Source organism: Xenopus tropicalis, chromosome 8, assembly GCF_000004195.4.
Source record: "Xenopus tropicalis strain Nigerian chromosome 8, UCB_Xtro_10.0, whole genome shotgun sequence".
Classification (NCBI taxonomy): domain Eukaryota; kingdom Metazoa; phylum Chordata; class Amphibia; order Anura; family Pipidae; genus Xenopus; species Xenopus tropicalis.
In genome coordinates, this window is record NC_030684.2 from 35,696,926 (window position 1) to 35,718,017 (window position 21,092).

The window sequence follows — 21,092 nt, forward strand, 5'->3', positions numbered from 1 at the left end:
CGGCCCACAACATCGGCCCTTTCCACCGGCCCACAACATCGCCCCATAACATCGGGCCCTTTCCACCGGCCCACAACATCGCCCCATAATATCGGGCCCTTTCCACCGGCCCACAACATCGGGCCCTTTCCACCGGCCCACAACATCGAGCCCCTTTTCACCGGCCCACAACATCGGCCCTTTCCTCAGGCCCACAACATTGGCCCTTTCTTCCAGCCCACAACATCGGCCCTTTCCACCGGCCCACAACATCGGCCCTTTCCACCGGCCCACAACATCGGCCCTTTCCACCGGCCCACAACATCGGCCCTTTCCTCCAGCCCACAACATCGAGCCCTTTTCACCGGCCCACAACATCGGGCCCTTTCTGCCGGCCCACAACATCGGCCCTTTCCTCAGGCCCCCAACATCGGCCCTTTCCACCGGCCCACAACATAGAGCCCTTTCCACCGGCCCACAACATCGGCCCTTTCCACTGGCCCACAACATCGAGCCCTTTTCACCGGCCCACAACATCGGCCCTTTCCACCAGCCCACAACATCGAGCCCTTTTCACCGGCCCAAAACATCGGGCCCTTTCCGCCGGCCCACAACATCGGTCCTTTCATCAGGCCCCCAACATCGGCCCTTTCCACCGGCCCACAACATCGGCCCTTTCCACCGGCCCACAACATCGGCCCTTTCCACCGGCCCACAACATCGAGCCCTTTTCACCGGCCCACAACATCGGGCCCTTTCCGCCGGCCCACAACATCGGCCCTTTCCACGGGCCCACAACATCGGCCCTTTCCACGGGCCCACAACATCGGGCCCTTTCCACCGGCCCACAACATCGGCCCTTTCCACGGGCCCACAACATCGGCCCTTTCCACGGGCCCACAACATCGGCCCTTTCCACGGGCCCACAACATCGGCCCTTTCCACCGGCCCACAACATCGGCCCTTTCCACCGGCCCACAACATCGGCCCTTTCCACCGGCCCACAACATCGAGCCCTTTTCACCGGCCCAAAACATCGGCCCTTTCCTCAGGCCCCCAACATCGGCCCTTTCCACCGGCCCACAACATCGGCCCTTTCCACCGGCCCACAACATCGGCCCTTTCCACCGGCCCACAACATCGGCCCTTTCCACCGGCCCACAACATCGAGCCCTTTTCACCGGCCCACAACATCGGGCCCATTCCTCCGGCCCACAACATCGGCCCTTTTCTCAGTCCCAAAACATCGGCCCTTTCCTCCAGCCCACAACATCGGGCCCTTTCCACTGGCCCACAACATCGGGCCCTTTCCACCGGCCTACAACATCGGGCCCTTTCCACCGGCCCACAACATCGGGCCCTTTCCACCGGCCCACAACATCGGGCCCTTTCCACCGGCCCACAACAACGGCCCTTTCCACCGGCCCACAACATCAGGCCCTTTCCACCGGCCCACAACATCAGGCCCTTTCCACCGGCCCACAACATCGGCCCTTTCCACCGGCCCACAACATCGGCCCACAACATCGGGCCCTTTCCACTGGCCCACAACATCGGCCCTTTCCACCGGCCCACAACATCGGGCCCTTTCCACCGGCCCACAACATCGGGCCCTTTCCACCGGCCCACAACAACGGCCCTTTCCACCGGCCCACAACATCAGGCCCTTTCCACCGGCCCACAACATCGGCCCTTTCCACCGGCCCACAACATCAGGCCCTTTCCACCGGCCCACAGCATCAGGCCCTTTCCACCGGCCCACAACATCAGGCCCTTTCCACCGGCCCACAACATCAGGCCCTTTCCACCGGCCCACAACATCGGCCCTTTCCACCGGCCCACAACATCGGCCCACAACATCGGGCCCTTTCCACCGGCCCACAACATCGGCCCTTTCCACTGGCCCACAACATCGGGCCCTTTCCACCGGCCCACAATATCGGGCCCTTTCCACCGGCCCACAACATCGGCCCTTTCCACCGGCCCTTTCCTCTGGCCCACAACATCGGGCCCTTTCCACCGGCCCACAACATCGGCCCTTTCCACCGGCCCACAATATCGGGCCCTTTCCACCGGCCCACAACATCGGCCCTTTCCACCGGCCCTTTCCACCGGCCCCCAACATCGGGCCCTTTCCTCAGGCCCCCAACATCGGGCCCTTTCCTCAGGCCCCCAACATCGGGCCCTTTCCTCAGGCCCCCAACATCGGGCCCTTTCCTCAGGCCCCCAACATCGGGCCCTTTCCTCAGGCCCCCAACATCGGGCCCTTTGCTCAGGCCCCCAACATCGGGCCCTTTCCTCAGGCCCCCAACATCGGGCCCTTTCCTCAGGCCCCCAACATCGGGCCCTTTCCTCAGGCCCACAACATCGGCCCTTTCCTCAGGCCAAAACATCAGCCCTTTCCTCAGGCCCCCACATCGGGCCCCTTCCTCAAGCCCCTAACATCACCCCCTTGAGTCCAACCCACAGTATCTGACCCACCCCAACATTTTTCTGTACATACAGTAGCACCGCTCTAGCCCATATCACAGCCCCCTGTTTTAAGCCCATATCATTCGCCCCCTGCCTCTAACCCACAACACTGAACTTCACCCTTCAACCTTCACTATCACCATCACAGCCTACCACATTGGCGCATTGATTCTGGGAGAGATCCGATTGCCGTTAAGGAGTCAGGAAGGAATTTTCCCTCTAATGAAGCAGATTGGCCCAAGCTTCCAGAGGTTTTTGCCTTCCTCAGAATCAAAAAGCCAAGTGAGGGTTCATAGTGGGGGCTGACTACCCACTGCGGCTCCCAAGGAAGGGAATGTAACACACTTTTCCCTATGCTAAGCTTAGCCTTTAGGCTGGCATTGCCATCAGCAATCTATTTGGGAGCCGTAGATGGTAGGGAACCCCAATTGTGGACCTATCATTTTTTGTTATCAATAAAGCTGTGATTTCACAGATTAAACCCAAAGCTGTTGTATGTGTCATTATTATGTGGTTTCAGAATATTTATTTATACAGTAAGATCAACTAATATGAAGAAACACCTCACTATATCTAATTAAATGCACTTCCACTTGCAAGGGAACCAAAGAACCAGGCCAAGCTTTGTTTAGTGAATGAAGAAAAGGTTAATCACTCGAGGTGGCAAATCACTTGCTTGATACCGTGGGCCAGTGCTCCTGTGAGCAGAAAACTGCACCGGCCTGGGGTACTTGCGAGGAGTCATCCCCTTCCTGCTTCTTCGCGGGTTTGCATGCGCAGTAGATTGAAAATCTGAACCTTAGCAAAAAGCCAGCTTTTTCTCTCTACTGCAAATGTGTAATTACTGGGGGTCACCTAATATTTGCCAGCTGCTCAAAGATTAAAACTTTGGTTGGTTTTATGTATTGTAGGTTTAAGGTATGGATGGTATTAGGATGGATGTGGGGTCAGATAGAGTGAATATTGGGTGAGGGGTTGGTGTATGTGGGGTTGTGGCTTTGCCAGGGTTGGTAGTAGGCATGGTGTAGTGGGGGGGATTAGGGGGCCTAATACAGAGGGTAGAGGTGTTTTAAGCAGACTTGGGTAGGCGCTAGGGGTAATGTAAGGGGAAGGGAAGGTTAGGGCTTTTAGAAACCTAATGAAAATGCAAAGGCAGAGGAAGGAAAACTACAGTTTTGATGCTGAGCTATGTAAGTATTCTCAAAAACAGTGGAGTAACTACTATCAAATGCCCCCCCTCAAAAATAATTTGGTTTTAGGGACTCTGAAAACCCAAATGTGCTTAAATCGGTTCATTTATTCAATGTCGACAATAGAATCAGAGATTCAGGACCCATTCTGTAGCGGCACAGGGGGCCCTGCTCAATCAGGTCAGTGACACACATGAAAAAGATCCTAGGGGGAGTTGGAATACACCCTTGGGTATTTAGAAAGTTTAGCTCAGTTTTAGCCAGGCCACTTTTTCCAATTTTTCAGACTTATTTTCATGTGGTATGGTACCTGGGGATTGGAGGAAAGCTGATGTCATTTCAGTATTTAAAAGTGGGCCTGGAAGTCTGACACTTGTGGGCAAGTTTAAAAGTTTGTTAAGGGATTACATATTCAAATAATATATTTTGTAGAGAGACTTTATATGTAGTAATCAAAATTGCTTTATGCACGACAAATCATGTCAAACAAATGTAAATGCTTTTTACGATGAAGCAAGAAAGAATCTGGAACCAGGAAGGATTTTTTTTCCCCTATTAGGACAAATCTGAGAGGCTGAAGTTGGCATTGTTCACCTTCCACTGGATCAACTAGCAATTAGGATGGTTTCATTGAAGCAAAAAGATTGAACTCTATGGATGCGTGTCTTTTTTCAATCTTAGTTACTATTTTACTATGTTAAGGCAACCTGGGATTTTTATCCCAGTTATACACGTTATACATATCCATGGAATAAGGGTAATAGCAGAGAAATGCCCAAAACCCACCCGTGATGCCCTCTAATTTGTATCATAAAAACCACCAATGGTACAGGAACAAGAAATTCTAAGCTCCAAAATATGCACTTTTGGGATGAAAAGAGGCTGTACCATTAGTAACAGTAGTGATAGCCAGTTTTCCATGACTTGCCAGACATTAAATCTTTCATTAATCTTTTGTTTCCTGCATCAACACAGGCTGTCTGAAATAAACATCCTGAAGGTTAATATGCCACAAACTAGGGCTTTTAGAGAAGTTTAAACCCCTATTACACAAGAAAAACCTTTTCTCCATAGAGCAGAAATGCTGTTCGAGACTTTGACATTGAATTCTCTCTCTCTCTCTCTGGTTCCTATACATTAGATGAGAGTTTTAAGTGTAATGGTGGCTTTCATAGCAACAGAAGTTCACCTATATGTCAGAACTCTGATGTGGGCAATTCTTACCAAACAGAACAAACATATTAAAACCACAAATTCCAAAAGAAATTACTACTGAAAGAGAAAAACTCCTATTACTAAGGAGTATTCTAGAATTATTGAGGTATTTAGATATTGGTGCCTGTAGGAGAATATTTCAACACAAAAGTGTTCCATTCAGAACCACATTGGGACTTGTTATTGTTTTCCTTTTAAACCTTTGGATAAAGCAGATATTATCTAACAGCAATGATTTTGGCTAAAAGAATCGGCAATACAAATTCCGGCATATTTATAAGGTTGTGTAATCTGGCATTTGCTTAGTGGTTTTTGAAACAACCACAAAGAGCTAAATTATTTCAAGTATAAAGCCATATAAAAACTGTGCTTCTGTTCCCAGTAGCTAGCAAAATTAAGAAAAGAACTGAAACATGCACTTTAGAATACATTTTGTGGAGTGCTTTCTTAGGTTACCTGTGAAGGAGAGCTGTTGCATTTTTTCTTGTGCGCAACTTGTGCAGGTTGGAGGTATGGATGTTGCTAGGATGGATGTGTGGTCAGTTAGAGGGGGAGCTTGTGGCTTTGGCAGGGTTGGAAGAGGAGTGATAGTGGGCATGGTGTAGTAGGAAGGGTTAGAGGGCCTAGTGCAGAAGGTAGAGGTGTTATAAGAGTACCTGGGGAAGGGGGGTTAGGGTTTATGTAAGGGGAAAGGTAGTTGTGCTTATGACTTAGTAAACTTATTTTTACCCTTTTAAAGAAGATGCAGGAAATATTCAGGCTGGCCATCTTCTCTCAAACACTACATACAATTGGACAAACAGACGAGTGGCCAATCCTATTAGTGTCATATGATATGTAATATAAATAAATTTGATTAAATATGACCAATTTCAACACAAATCTGTTAATTCGAACAACAACATACACATTCAAACGCAGAGGAGAAAAGAGGAAAGAAGAACTTCTATGGGGCAGGGATAGGGAGGGCATTGCAAAGGAGCAGCAAAGCTAAGGTTTAAAGCAGGAATTGGCAAAAGTAGTAGGGGGTGCAACCAAGCAGAGAAGCACTTGTGCACTATTGATTCATCCCCCCCTCAATCCGCACCAACGTGGGAAACATGGGGGTTACATTGACTTGGCTGCTTCAGGGCAGCGCTGAGCCCTAAAAAGCCCCTGATCACAGTGGGTATAACATTTAAATCATTTAACCATGAAGGCATTTTGGCGTAAGTATAAGGTGCGTATATTTTACCCAGGGCTAATCACATTCACTGCTATGTAAAGGACACTTTGTTGCCCACAGGGAACACAATTTTCTATGGGTGACAAAGAGTCTAATGTGCCATCACCTTTTAAGGACTAGAGAATAAAAACCCTGTTTGTGTTAAAATGAGGCATCTGTTGCTAATAAATAGATTATTTGGTAGGTGCTGGATGAACACATACAACTTATGCAATATATTGAGCAGTAACTTTCTTACGCATTCCACGGTGGGTTCCCATGACTTCCTGACAACCCACAGATAAGCGTCATAAAACTGCATAAAAAGTTGCGTTTAATTCTTACATTATGGTGAGTGCTGAGAAATAGTAACATTTGCTTATTATTTCTGTTGTTTGATGGTAATCAACAAAGGAAAAGAATGTAAAGAGGCAGGTTCAGAGTTTGGGCAGAATGCAAAAGTTTCAGTAACTATTTGGCCCACAGAAGGAAATATGAGAAGCTCCAAGATCAGTAAGTACGTAAGATTGCAGTATTTCATAAGGAAATGTATAACAGATTTAGAAGCTGACTGGGAAAGAAATTGTATATTTGGCAAAAGAAGAAGCAATGTTTTATTCTGGTTATAATACAGATAGGGAAAGCAAGAAGTCATACTTTGGATCCTGGTATAAACTTGTTGGGTCCATTGAATAATTTACAGGGGGCCATTTACAAAGCCCCCACTATGAGAACTCAGCAGTGCTCCAAACATATGTGCTTATTGAATGAGTACCCCTTAGTGCTCTAGCACTTCTATCTATGATCCTTATAAATGACCACCTCCAGATTACTAAACAAGTGTTTGATGTTTGTGACACAATTGTGATATATGTTTAACTGGTGACATAACTGCTGTAGGGGGCAGGGGGCGTAACTAAACCTAGACCTGTTACCTCTGGGGCCTGCAGGGAATACCAATATTACAGGTATTCCCTGTACAAGTTTAACCCAAGTTTAACCCTTAGGCAATTGGATGCACCAGTCAGAACTGAGTTGTAGGGATGGAGATTTTTAAAACAAGTATTAAAAAGTGGATCTTGATTGTCATAAATATTTTATGTACCTTAATGTTTATTCTTACCGAGTTGTACTGAATACTGTAGCTTCTCATTATCTTCTTGAATTCTAAAAATAAGAAACAACATAATCTGAAGTTATACCAAAAGTTACACCTATGCAACTGAATTTGATCTAATGTTCACATAAAAGCAAAAGTATGAGTCTTTGTTTACAGCTAGTGGGCGTGCAACAGGATGTGGCTGACCATTGTAAGGAGCTGTGCAATGATCAAGGTGCTGGTGATAGGTACAAAAACCTTTCTCATTAGGTTTTTTTTCCATTGCAAGTTTATTTGTAGCTCTGCAGTCAATCTTTCCTTTCCGCGACGAAGCAAATGTACAAGTCACGTCAACAATGGTTTTCCCATTTCCGATTTGTCACAGGAAAACTACCATAGTTTGTCACTATTGTGTATATGTGTTTATGTGTACACACGCAGCATTTAAGCTTGAAAACAATGGCTACTTAAAATTTTCTACAGGTATCTGTTATCTGGAATGCTTGGGACCGGAGGCTTGAGCATAAGGTGTATTTCCATAATTTGGATCTCCATACCTCAAGTCTGCTAAAATCATTTAAACATTAAATGAACTTAATAAGATTGTTTTACCACCAATATGGATTCATACAGCTTAGTTAGTAACAAGTAACCTAGTAGGCAGGGCCGGAACTAGGGGTAGGCAGAAGAGGCAGCTGCCTAGGGCGCAACAATTGGGGGGCGCCAGACAGGAGCCTCTCCTGCCTACCCCTAGTGCTACTTTGTCAATGCCTCCGCCGCTTGTCATTAGCGGCGGAGGCAATGAGCGATCTAATGGCACCACCCCTCCTGCACCTCCTCCTGTGCTTTGGCGCGCATGTGCCTTTCGGGGGGGCGGGGAGGTGGGCGGAGTTTGCCGACCAGGTTGCCTAGGGCGCCCGGTCGGCTTGGCCCGCCCCTGCTAGCAGGTACTGCTATACACAAGATATACATTCATACTGCCACCAAAATTACAATGTGGGTATCATATGGGCATGTTGCAGGCTTTTTTTTTTCGGTCAGAGCCATGTGTTGAATCAATAGCTTTGCACATTATTCACAGTAGTGGCTTTGTTGAAGTAGGTACACAACGTGTTAGTTCATATGGTACAATATTTTTATCTAGGTGAAACTGTGGGCATTTATGTGCTTTGTGCACCATCCAAGCAGCTCAAACAACGGGCCTCCTTTATCAAGGTGTGGTGCAGTCAGTCTATGAGATAAATATCTATATATATAAATAGCCAAAAGCTGGCATGCTATGAATTTCACTTTTCCTTTATATAGATATATGCTGGTTAGGAAGAAGTCCTTGGAAGAAATTTGCATACACTTGAAGCCTTTAATGTTTGCATTAGTGCTAGTATAGGATCCCTTATCCAGAAAGTTCCAAATTACGGAGAGGCCATCTCCCATAGACTCCATTATAAGCAAATAATTCTAATTTTTAAAAATGATTTCCTTTTTCTCTATGATAATAAAACAGAACCTTGTACTTGATCCCAACTAAGATATAATTAATACTTATTGGAGAAAACCAATCCTATTGGGTTTTAATCATGTTTAAATGATTTTATAGTATGGAGATACTATGGAGGTATGGAGATCCAAATTATGGAAAGATCCCTTATCCGGAAAGCCCCAGGTCCTGAGCATTCTGGATAACTTGTCCCATACCTGTATATGGTTTATGTTGCTAATCTCTGCAATTCAAACCCATCTTTTTAAATGTTTAACCTCCATTTCTCATTATATTTTGCTCTAAGCATTCCCTTTCTATGGATAGAGCACTTTACCGAATCCTAGTACTTTCCCTTCAAGCAACCTTACATGTCATTCCCATCTATGTTATCTACCCCACTGCTAATAGTATTTCCTTTCATCCTACAGTAATTTCCCATTTACAAGATAAGCTGTGTCCCCATTGGACTGGAATTCATGCCTGGAGCAGCTTTGGTAACTAATAGCAGTGTTGGCCTCTTCTTTGGTATCCTTAGCCCTAACTTCATCTACCACTTTCTTGGAAACAATCTTTAGTGTGAGTTGTTCAGTTAATGGGAGTTCTACCGGTCTTTGTAATTTATAATAATTTGGGATATTTTATTTATCCTAAGGGATGTCTAAGCCTTCCGAGAGAGCATTAGCTGACCCGAGTATCACAATATCTTTTGTCAGGGAATTCCATCATCATCATCATCAACATAAAAGGGTGTCACCCAAGTATTTTATACCGTAAGTAGTGTCATACCTACATTGTGCCAGCCCTGCAAAAAGAACTTTGCGAGGGGCTCGGCTCACACTTGCAGGAATCTCTTCATAAACGCTTGGTTTGAGTGTTTATACGAGCACTTGCTTATTAGCTATTGCAGCTCCCCCTGCTGCCTGACTCCCTTTGCTTATGCTTAGAGTGCATTCTTGCTGCATTTCTTTCTTGCTGCTTCTTCCTTCCCTGGGATTAATCTCCAGTCTGCAGTATTGGGCATTTCTACCCCTTTGCCAAGGCAATTATGCCTGCAATTTTAACATTACACTTTTTTTTTTGTCTGTAGGTGTCAGTTGTTAATTTATATTCCATCCCATCTAAAGCCTCTCCAATTTGCCTCAGAGACAACCTTACTTCTTTTTCAGAGGTGCAGCATGCTATTTAGGTTTTCAGGCCCAGAGACAGCATTTGGCAACAGGTCTTTCAAAATATGCCTGCAGGATATATTGCTTGCACAAACATTATCTGTATGTAAGCCTCATCAGGAGGAAGCCTCACCTGCACCCTCATCACAAATGTCAATGGGTGAAGTATGCAAAACACCACCTAGGCAATAGGAATGATGACTAAGAAATGTACAGCTTTGGCTACAGTCACCAAGGTTTGAAGAAGAGAAAAACAGCAGCTTTTGATGAATGGATTCATTATGCATCGATGAATTCATTATATGGCAGCTAGTGGCACAGGAGACATTGCACAAATAGAAGGAAAAAACTGGATTCCACTAAATATCAGCAAATTCTAGATGTCAATATGAAACCAACAAAACATTGATCCTAAAGACAACACAGTGATGATTGTGTTAGCACATTATTGGTGAGGGGTAGGAGTGTGGATGCACCTATTTGTGCCCCTACCTGTCCCCAGGACTTACCCGCACTTCCTGACACTCTGCTCCTCGCTCTGGATTTTCTATTCAGCATGAGGAGCAATGCAGCCCTTTAGCAGATTCAATGAGCAAAAAGGGGTGTCTTTACTAACACTGGAGATAAATATCACCAGAGATGTTGCCCATAGCAACCAATCAGCAACTAGAAAACAAAAGCAAAGCTCTTATTGGTTGCTATAATTATATCCAATGTTAGTAAAAATGATCCTAAGGGGTTTATTTTTGTGCCGCTTAGCCCTATAGCACTAGCATCACAGGGTAAAGTACATGACCCCATATGTCTGTCCTCACTTCAGATACAGTATGTACAGTTGTCTCCCTTAAAGGAATACCGTGTAATGGGAAAACATGCTTTGTTTAAAAAAGGCATGTGTTAAAGGAACAGTAACACCAAAAAATGAAAGTGTATAAAAGTAACTAAAATATAATGTGCTGCTGCCCTGCACTGGTAAAAGTTGTGTGTTTACTTCAGAAAGTCTACTATAATTTATATAAATAAGCTGCTATGTAGCCATGGGGGCAGCCATTCAAAGGAGAAAAGGCACAGGCACATAGCAGATAACAGATAAAACACTATTGTATTCTACAGAACTTATCTGTTATCTGCAATGTAACCTGTGCCTAGAGCTTCTCCAGCAGAATCCTGCATTGAAATAATTTTTTCAAAAACACAAACAGATGTTTTTATATTTAATATATAAAGGATAATTTAAGACAGCAGCTCCCAGTAGATATCAGAATAGCCCTTAATAGTAAGAAATCCAAGTCTGGCTTGGGACTCCTCCAGTTACATGGGAGTAGGAGAAACAAGAGGTTACCTGAAAGCAGTTCTAATGTGTAGCGCTGGCTCCTTCTGAAAGCTCAGACTCAGGCACAATGCACTGAGATGGCGCCTACACACCAATGTTACAGCTAAAAATACATTTGTTGGTTCAAGAATAAAGTTGGAATTGGTAGAGTAAATAATTTGCTATGTAGACAGTGTAATGTAGAAAAAAAAAAGTACCCCATCAAAATCCTGACCGTATCCCTTAAATGATTATAATGTGCCTGACTGCGCCTGTTCCATGAGACCGTTGTCAAAGTTTTATTTGGACTGTCATTGTCCATCGTTATTCACAACAGAAATGTATCATAAGGGTTTCGTGCACATTGTTTTATCTGTCTATATGCGGTCTTAGGAGCATAATTATTGGTCTATATACAGTATAAATAGGACCAGCTCATCATTTCACTGCAATTCTTCTTTTTATTCATTCACCGTGCGTTCCTACGCATGAATAAATAGAAGAATTGCTGTGAAATGGTGTGCTGGTCCTGTTTATAAGTATTTACATATTTTGACTCCCAGAGGGGCTGGGGTGCTGCCTGCCACTGCAAGGAGCAAAGGGAGTAGTGACCAAGTGTATGAGTGCTGAGAAGAGTCAGCAAGGCTTAGTGAGAAGCCTAAGTGTGCCAGAAGTTGGTGAGCTGGTATCCCAGGAGGGGAGAGACAGCAGGGCTGAGAGAGTAGCCCGAGTGTTCGAGTCACCGTGGATATGTGATGGTCATTGGGGTCAGTGGAGAAGCCCCAGGAAAAGGTTCCAGAGTTTGAGAGTTACCCTGGAAGGTGAGAGCCCTGAAGCAGGGACAAATCATAACCATATTATGAACTGTTTATGAACTGACTGTTATGTTTATGTTGGGAAGAATGTGCCCCAAATAAAGTTATGTTTTTGAGAGAAAAAGATGATGTCACATGTGGTGCCCCTGTCTCTATTCTCCTGATCTTCTGCATGCCTGCCTGCCTACCATAGCTAATTCCCCCAAAAATTAGGTGTACAGGCAGACCGCATGTCACAATATTGTATACTATCAGTTATAGTATATGAGTTGAGTGTAATGTTAGTCATCCATCCATGTGGTCATGGCTGTACATTTGCACAATTGATTCAAAGTACCAATCTGTACCAATCAGATTCCTGTATAGTAAATGCAACCTGCTTGCTATGGGTTAATACACTAGTATCAGACAGCACTTTTTTATTACATTACCCCTAACAGAGATCCACCAGTTCTAAAATGAAGTGTGATATGCTTTGGGCTACACTGGTTCTCACATAAGGTTTTTTGGCTTATCTAGATATAATAACACAGCCCATTTACTCAAGATTATATTATTTATAGAACAGTGTTTTACGCTAAGGGGCTCATTTACTAATCCACGAATCCGAATCCCGAATGGGAAAAATTCGGATTGTAAACGAACATTTTGCGACTTTTTCGTATTTTTTGCGATTTTTTCGTCACCGTCGCGACTTTTTCGTAGCCGTTACGACTTGCGCGAATTGGCTCGACTTTTTCATAGCCATTATCACTTTCGTGAATTGTCGCGACTTTTGCATAGCCATTATGACTTTCGTGAATTGTCGCGACTTTTGCATAGCCATTACGACTTTCGCGAATTGTCGCGACTTTTTCGTATTGAGCGCTCGAAAAATTTGCGACAATTCGTGAAAAAGCCGCAAAATACCGATCATTACGAAAAAAACGCATTCGGACGCTTTTCGGACGTTCGTGGATTAGTAAATGTGCCCCTAAGAGTAAGGTCACACAGATGTATTGCCAGCCTTTGGATTAGCACAGACTGACAATATGCTCATACACAAAATTTTCTCATTGTGCCTTTAAGATTTGACATTTGTTGGTGGATATCGGCTACGTGTGCCTGCACCCAGGCAGATTCAGTGCTTCTATGTGCAGACAGAATGGGAAGAGTTTTTTAAGCATACTGGCATATTGTCAGCCTGCGCTTATCCATGGGACTGGACGCATAAGGGGAGAGTGGGGCACAGACCAGATGACTTCATAAGAGGCGTGGCTAGAGCCAAAAGGAGGAGGGGTTTGGACAGAATACACTGGAAAGAGAGTGTGGCACCTATCACTTTTACTGGAAGTGGGTGGTTTGGCAAAAGGTATAAACACCTTACTACTGCCCCCCAAGAGAAGTTTATTTAGAAGCAGTAATTTTAGAATAATACTACATCATTATTTCATCACATTTATTTATAACCATTTGCTTCACTATGGGTATTTCCTTATAACCTAGTATAATAAAAGTAATCTTTTAATGGTACCAAGAAATGTTTTATTGAACATAAGTTTGCAGTAACATCATTTGTTCCAAAGACTACCATATTCAACAAATACTTGGCATCCAAGGGAATGACTGAATATTAGACCTTTCCTTTTCCTGTCCCTTTATGATACCTTATGTACAGTACGTCTATGGAGCTGTTTCAACGTGTGGAACATGCAGAGACCGCATTCTGAACCTGCTTTCATGATTCAAAGCTTGTTGGAACAAGTATTACAACCTATAAAGGTTATTTTCCATTTTCCAAAGTTTTAAGAATCAGACAGGTTCAATTCCATGACACTGTGTGAAATACACAGCCTTTATGAATTCATTTCTATTTGTATTTTTGTTCTAGCCAATAATCTAGTCCCTAGAGCTGCATATATCCCAAAGAGGAAAATGCCAAAGCAGCCACATTAAATAGTACCACATATAACATCTGCTCTCCATGCTACATACATCTGTAAATTAAATTTCTCAGTATATTGTTTAATCATTCTGTTGATGCAAAATATTCTAAGAAACTATACACAAAAAACTATTTAAGAGCAATTATGTCCATCTAATAAGACTAACTGATTGGAGGATTGTTAGACATGTCTGAAAAATCAAAGGATTTCTTACAGGAAGGAAAAAGTTTACGGCACAAGTTTAGGCAATGTCATAAGGATTATAGGAGCTTGATTGTGACTCACGGGCTTTGTATGGACTTGGATGTAAAGTGGAAGAAACTTTAATAATATTGCTACTCTCAGAACTAAACACAGTATATTTCCACTTAAAATAAATGGTCACTAACCTGGCTCAGTGAGATAAAACCAGATCCCCATTGAAAGCATTAATGGTCTATGCCAAAAAGTCAGTGGCTATTAAGATTCCATTATCTCCCACAGTAGATAAAAATATGGGTGGAATTGGTTAATAAAACTAACGTTCCACTCTGGGCACTGTCCCTAAAGTTTGATCAAGTATGGGCACCTTGGTTGGAAGCTTGTCCTAAGGCAGACCCTTCCATATAAGCCTCTTTAATAAACACATAGGCAGCCATGATCAATTTATGATACATGTACCCTACTAAAAAGTACCCTAAAAAGTACATAGGAATTATTGTGCAGCATAGGGCAGTAAGACACATTTTAATTATACCATGTATTACACAATTACACTATGACACATACAGTAATTACAAATATAATGGTAAAGTCCTGTGTGTGCTACAAAGATACAGAGCACATTTATACGTTAATAATACTAGAGTACAGTGAGCACAGATATGTATCAGAATATGTGAACAGTACAGAGGGTTAAAGGAGAAGGAAAGGCTAAGTCACTGGGGGGTGCCTAACATTTTGGCACCCCCAAGTGACTTAGCCTTTCCTTCTCCAATGAGCAAATATGAGGATAGTGATTACTGTATATATATCCTGTCGCCTGGGCTTGCTTGCAATTTGTCTGATTGCTCTTGGAAAGAAGCTGTTAAATAGTCTTTATAGTCACTATAATCTAGTGTGTTTGTAATTATGTGTGAATATTTCTTTAAAATGCTGTCTCTGATTGGATAATGTCTGGTCGCGGGACCCATGCTATAATGTTATAGTAATGCCTAATCGAGTTTGTGTTTTGTTTGAACCTTTACAAAATAAAGGGTCTCTGCCTCATCTAATGAGCTCAAAGCAGAGCTCCAAGTCTTGGGAGAAAATACAGAAAACTTAGAAAAAGGGTTATTTCCTACAGATTTTGTCATGAAGGACTCGGAAAATTACCTCTCTTTTCCCTGCTTTCAATTGTTCCAATCTTCATTGCCTAATGAACACATGGGTTCATAGACAATAGTTGGTGCCTAACAATGTCTATGTCCTTTGATAAACTCCATACCCCCAGCCAAGTGTTTCTGCATTTGCACTTTCCAAACTCTGGATTTTTGCAGTCAGTTATTGATTACTTTTTTATTTTTTTTTAAACTCTTCTGTGTAGAAAGGGACTTGGTTATTTTTTAAATAAGATATCAATCATTACAACAGGAACTCTTCTAGCTAAAGAACAGCCACGCTGTGGTTATTTGATGTGATTTTAACATTTCTCTTGCCTCAATTGCATGAAAAACCCATTTATTAATGGTGTTCGCATTAATATGAATTTTCTTCCCACCCCCTGTTCTAAATCAAACACTGCTGCACCTGTTGACTCAGGGGAGCTACTGGCAACTCCACCTGAATGAGGCAGTAGCCCTGGGGTTCCCACAGAACCCTGCGTCAATAGGTGCAGCACAGATGCATCAAAAGAAATGTTATCTACTAGACTCCTTTTGTTCAGCTGTGTGAATATAAATGCCACAATTGCTTTTTGGCATCTGAAACAATCCTGGAATTCTAGGGGGAAAAATGCTGCATTGTAGATTGAAAGATAAGTAATAAAAAGTAATAATACCAATGAAATTGTAGCCTCACAGAGCAATAGTTTTTAAAAAAACTATAAAAAAATGAAGACCAACTAAAAATTTGCTGAGAATAGGCCATTCTATAACATACTTAAAATTACACTGAAGGTGAACCACCCCTTAGCACCACTAAGAATGTTCTGCCATGAGGTATAAAGTCTAAGAGGTTCATTTACCAACATAAATGGTTTTTAAAACCACAAATAAACTCATTTCCGTGAAAACCACAAATGTCTAGTCATTTATTAAAAGACTTGAATATGAAAAGCACAAATAAATTAAAATGCGGAACGAAAAGAAAATAAAAACCTCAAATTTTTCGTTTTCCTAAGAATTTTCGTGCACCTTTAAAACCACAAATTTAATAAATATTATTACAATTCGCCTAGGACAACTCCCATCGACTTCTACGTGACCTTGACAGCTTTTAGATGGTGTATTCTTAGTGTTTTTAGTGGTTTTGACGCATAATAAATGGCAAAAAATTTGGTTTATTCTTTACACAAAAAATAACTTTTAATGCAACAACATGAATCCTGGAAAAAATACAATTAGTAAATCTGCCCCTAAGAAAGTTTTGTTCCTTTAGCTTGATAAGAGTGTGCTAGGAAAGTGAGGGTCCTCAATAGTAAAAACAGCTATTACACTGTATACAATACCTTTAATTCACTGTAAAATTGTACAGCAGCATGTATACAATACAGGTATGGGACCCGTTAGCCAGAATGCTCAGGACCAAGGGTATTCGGGATAAGGGGTCTTTCTGTAATTTGGATCTCCATAACTATAGTCTACTAAAAAATCAATAGAACTTGAATTAACCCCAATAGGATTGTTTTGTATCCAATAAGGATTAATTATATCTTAATTGGGATCAATTACAAGGTACTGTTTTATTATTACAGAGAAAAAGGAAATCAATTTTAAAATTCTGAATTATTTGATTAAAATCTATGGGAGACAGGCTTTCTGTAATTCAGAGCTTTCTAGATAACGGGTTTCCGGATAATGGATCCCATACCTGTACTGCAATATATATATATTATATATAACTTTACAAACATTGTCAGATTCAGATTGCCTGGTAGGAAGGAGCAAGACACTTATGAGCAGATTTATTAAAATTTGAGTTCATGGAAAAAATGCATACTGTATGTGAAAAACCGCAACAAAACTGCCGTGACTTTTCTTCTCGAATGCTTATTTAAGAAAAAAATGTGACAATATTCCTACGTACTTTGCACACTGGCAACAATAACATTGTTCCTTTCATTTTCAATGAGGTAAAAAAATAATTTTTTAATAACTGGGTAAGTAAATAAATTGTTAGGATCAGCCGGGATTTGAACCCCACTTGGGGTGTTCCTGGCGGCATGCATTTGCCTCTATAGCCACTGGAGGCATTTTGGGCTCTGTCTGTTTCTTCTCTTGTCTCCTACTTTCTGTCCGCTCCCTTTCCTCCGCCCACCTCATTAACCTCATGTGTTTCCCATCTCCTAATCTTCACCCTTTATAAGCCTTTCCCTGACCATTGCCCCTTGCTTGGTCATTAATTGTTTCTCGTGACCCTGCCTCTGTGTTCCCTGTTCCTGTGTCTATTCTTGTTCTCGCTGGTTCCAAGCTCCAGTTCCGTGTCCTGATCCTGCCTTCTGCCTTGTTCCTGTGCCCTACCTAGTTCTGCCTTGATTTCCCGGTTTTGACCTTGGCCTGTCCTTGACTTCGCTTGACTGCCGCTTGCCCTGACCTTTTGCCTGTTTTGGATTCTGCCCCTGCCTGCCGTGTTATATATGCAGTGTGTTTATCCATTGTGTGCACTGTTACGTCACTAGTATTAAAGTTCTTCATTATCATCATGGCCTCTGACACCAGTTCTGTGGTATATGGTTACACTCCGGGTTACCCAGTCTTAAGGCTCCCAACTTCCTGGTACTCCAGGGCGTCTCCTCAGGGAGATCGTGACATAAATACTTATTAGAGACAATTGTAATTGACTTCTATTGAACCTCGCCAGTTTTTTGCTTGCCAAGGGTGCGTGTCCCCCAACCTTTTATACCCGTGAGCCACATTTAAATGGAAAAAGTGTTGGGGAGCAACACAATCATGAAATAGGTTCCTGGGGGGGGCCAATAAGAGCAATAATTGGCTACTTAATAGCCCCTATGTGGACTGGCAGCCTATAGAAGGCTCTGTTTTGCATTATACTTGGTTTTTATGCAACCAAAACTTGCCTCCTTACCAGGAACTCAAAACTAAGCATTTGCTTTGAGGCCACTGGGAGCAACATCCAAGGGGTTGGGGAGCAACATGTTGCTCTCAAGCCACTGGTTGGGGATCACTAATATAGAGATTAGTTGCTTGCAATGAATCTGCTCTACCGTGGATGACTAATCTGAAAATGCTTGCCCAGAATCGCAGGTGGGAAAATATACTACAATTTCAGAAAACCTAAGCAATGGCAATTTACATTATTGCCGATGGAAAAGCATGTGTAGGAGATTAATCACCCGCTGTAGAGTAGATTTATCACTGGCGAGTAATCTCCATCTGTGCCATTATCCTTGGGGTTTCTAACAGTTTTGTTTATTTTTAATTTTTTCAACCTGCCCCTTAATCTGTAAATCAGAAAGTATTAGGGAATCTACCGATTGTTCATGTGACCTCCTACAGATGGAAATGTCATGCTACATAAGTCAGCAAGCAAAGGATACTAAAGTTAGATGCTAAAAGAGAAACAGGAAATACATGTCTGTACTTTTGTGTTTTCTCATGAAATGAAGACGAAACCTTTATTCAGTTCTGGATGAAGTAACTGAAACCTTGTGTTGCTTCTTAAAGTACAAAGGAGAATGAAACTATGGAGGAGGGTGGAAATAATAATCTCACTTTTAACAAGCAATATAAAAGAATAGTTCTCCATGTTACACTCAACAACCAGAGAAAACCTGGCATTTTCATTGCATATTACTAGAGGCATGGGCTAACTTGTGAAGCCTTGTACCAAAGACCTTGAAGCCCCTATTTATTAGGGATTTTCTTAAGAAATCTCAAAGTCCAAATCTGTGTAGGTGTATGCAGGCAGTGCCAAGTGCCAACTCTAGAGCAAAACATTCATGGTATTAGGTGCTTTACGTCAGAGGTTTCCAAGCTGGTTGGCATTTTACCAACCTGTGCAGTAAAAAATGATTCTTGTTGCCAATGTAATTAGGGAAGAAAGATAAAGATAGGGGAAGGCCCGTGTTGTTGTTTTTTTTTTAGAAAAAGGCGGCAATCCACCTCCAAACATAAAGACACCCTTTGCTCACCAAAATTTATACAAGTTCCATTTTGCCCTCCACTAAAAATAGATACAGACGTGTTGTTCTTGGTATTTTATTAATCAACCAAACCATCCTCCAAAAGACAAACTATGATTAAGTTCAGACATACAGTTTAATACACAATGTCTGTGCTCCACAGGTTTACTTGCTATTGGTAGAGACTAATGAAATGTTCAAAATGTGCAAAATGGCACACCTCAGGGCTCATACACAGAGCACTTGTATCTGTTCCATTAAGGGGGGAGTGCAAGGTACAATTGTGGGCAGCGCTGAATAGAATCTCAATGTTAATACATGCCCTTTACTTCATAAATGAGCCTGAGTGTCTTCTAAAACCCTGTGGGCTGTTGTTGCTTCCTTGATTTTTTGCACGATTCAAGTGCAGTTGGGTTAGAACAGGTTTCCCCAAAGTTAGAAGCTTGTAAAACCCCAGTCATTAGGCTAATGTCCCACGGAGCAAGTCGTCTTGCGATAGATCTCTGCTACCATGGGCGGCTAAGCGCTTCAAAATGCCTTTCCACTGGCAATAATAGGAGTTACCGGTGGAAGGGCCTACACATCACTTTCTGAAGTCGTGCAAAGTTGTCTGCAGTAATAAGCAAAGATCTATTGTGGGCGACTAACTCACTCCATGGGACTTTAGCCTAACGACTGGGGTTTTACACCTTTAATTTAACTTTTAGTATGTTATAGTTTGAACTGTTCTAAGCAACTTTTCAGTTGGTCTTCATTATCTATTTCTTATAGATTTTTTAAGTATTTGCCTTTAAACTCGTTGTAACTTTCAAATGGGGGTCACTGACCCCAGCAGCCAAAAGCTATTGCTCTGTGAGGCTACAGTTTTATTGCTATTGTTACTTTATATTACTTATTTTTCTATTCAGTCCCTCTCCTATTCATGCATCAGTTTCTCATTCAAGCCACTCCCTGGTTGCTAAGGTAATTTGGACCCTAGTAACCAGATAGCTGTTATAACTCCAAACTGAGAGAGTTGCTGAATATCAACAATTATTGATATCATTAAAAAACTAAAATTATAAAAAATGAAGACCAATTGCAAATTGTCTCGGATCACTCTCTACATCATACTAAAAGGTGAACAACTTCTTTTGTGTATCAACATGCACAACTTGCATTTCCATAATAGTAGCATTCGGTGCTTATTTTCAGTGCAATTGTGTCTGATTCGTGTAGAAGTCCAAGCACAAATGTGTAATTTTGATGTATCGGCTGCAATAGAATCAGGTGCAACTCCCCAGGTGGCTGCAATGGCACTGGAATTCTGGGGAAAAAAATGCTGTATTGTGGGTAAAAAACATGGCACTTTGTGTTGGAAGATTTCACTTCATACACTGCAGATGCAATGGTAAATGAGCCCTCTGTATTAGTTGGTGCTGAAAGGTATAATCTCTGAGGGGTCCCAAATGTTAGGCAGTTCCAAGTGATAATAATCACTTATCTGAGACACAGGGATCCTGTTCGCTGAAACTGGCACCGGCCTGAGATACTTCTGTGTTTCTGTAGAAGCATAAACGCTTACGCCTCCCCCCAGTGGAATCACCTTGGGGCCACAAATGATACTCAGCCCAGCTCTGTTGATGTTGCTGACGATTACTAGGCCCAGGCAAACGTTTGTGCTTTTTATTATATTGCATCATTCCTTGGACTCAATTCAATAATAGTCGGTCTGTGATTATGAAAAGGACCGTCAAGCCAGTAAAAAGGGCACTTATATTTATTCAGGGTTAATTCAGATAAGAAAGTCATAAATCCCTTTGCATAAGCAAGCAAAGTTCAGCTCCTAGCCATCAGCACTACGTGCACCCAGTCCATGCTTAATGGATAATATTTACCCTCTCAATACACACAATTTATATATACATTTAGAATA

At 42.4% G+C, this 21,092-nt stretch overlaps 1 long non-coding RNA gene across 1 annotated transcript in view; it reads right to left on the reverse strand.

Moving 5' to 3' along the window:
• Positions 1-21,092, reverse strand: part of LOC116406881 — a 45,836-nt gene that overhangs the window by 22,049 nt on the left and 2,695 nt on the right. Inside the window, exon 2 of the long non-coding RNA XR_004219821.1 lies at positions 7,184-7,227. This is a non-coding gene — a long non-coding RNA (uncharacterized LOC116406881). The remainder of the gene's footprint in view (positions 1-7,183; positions 7,228-21,092) is intronic.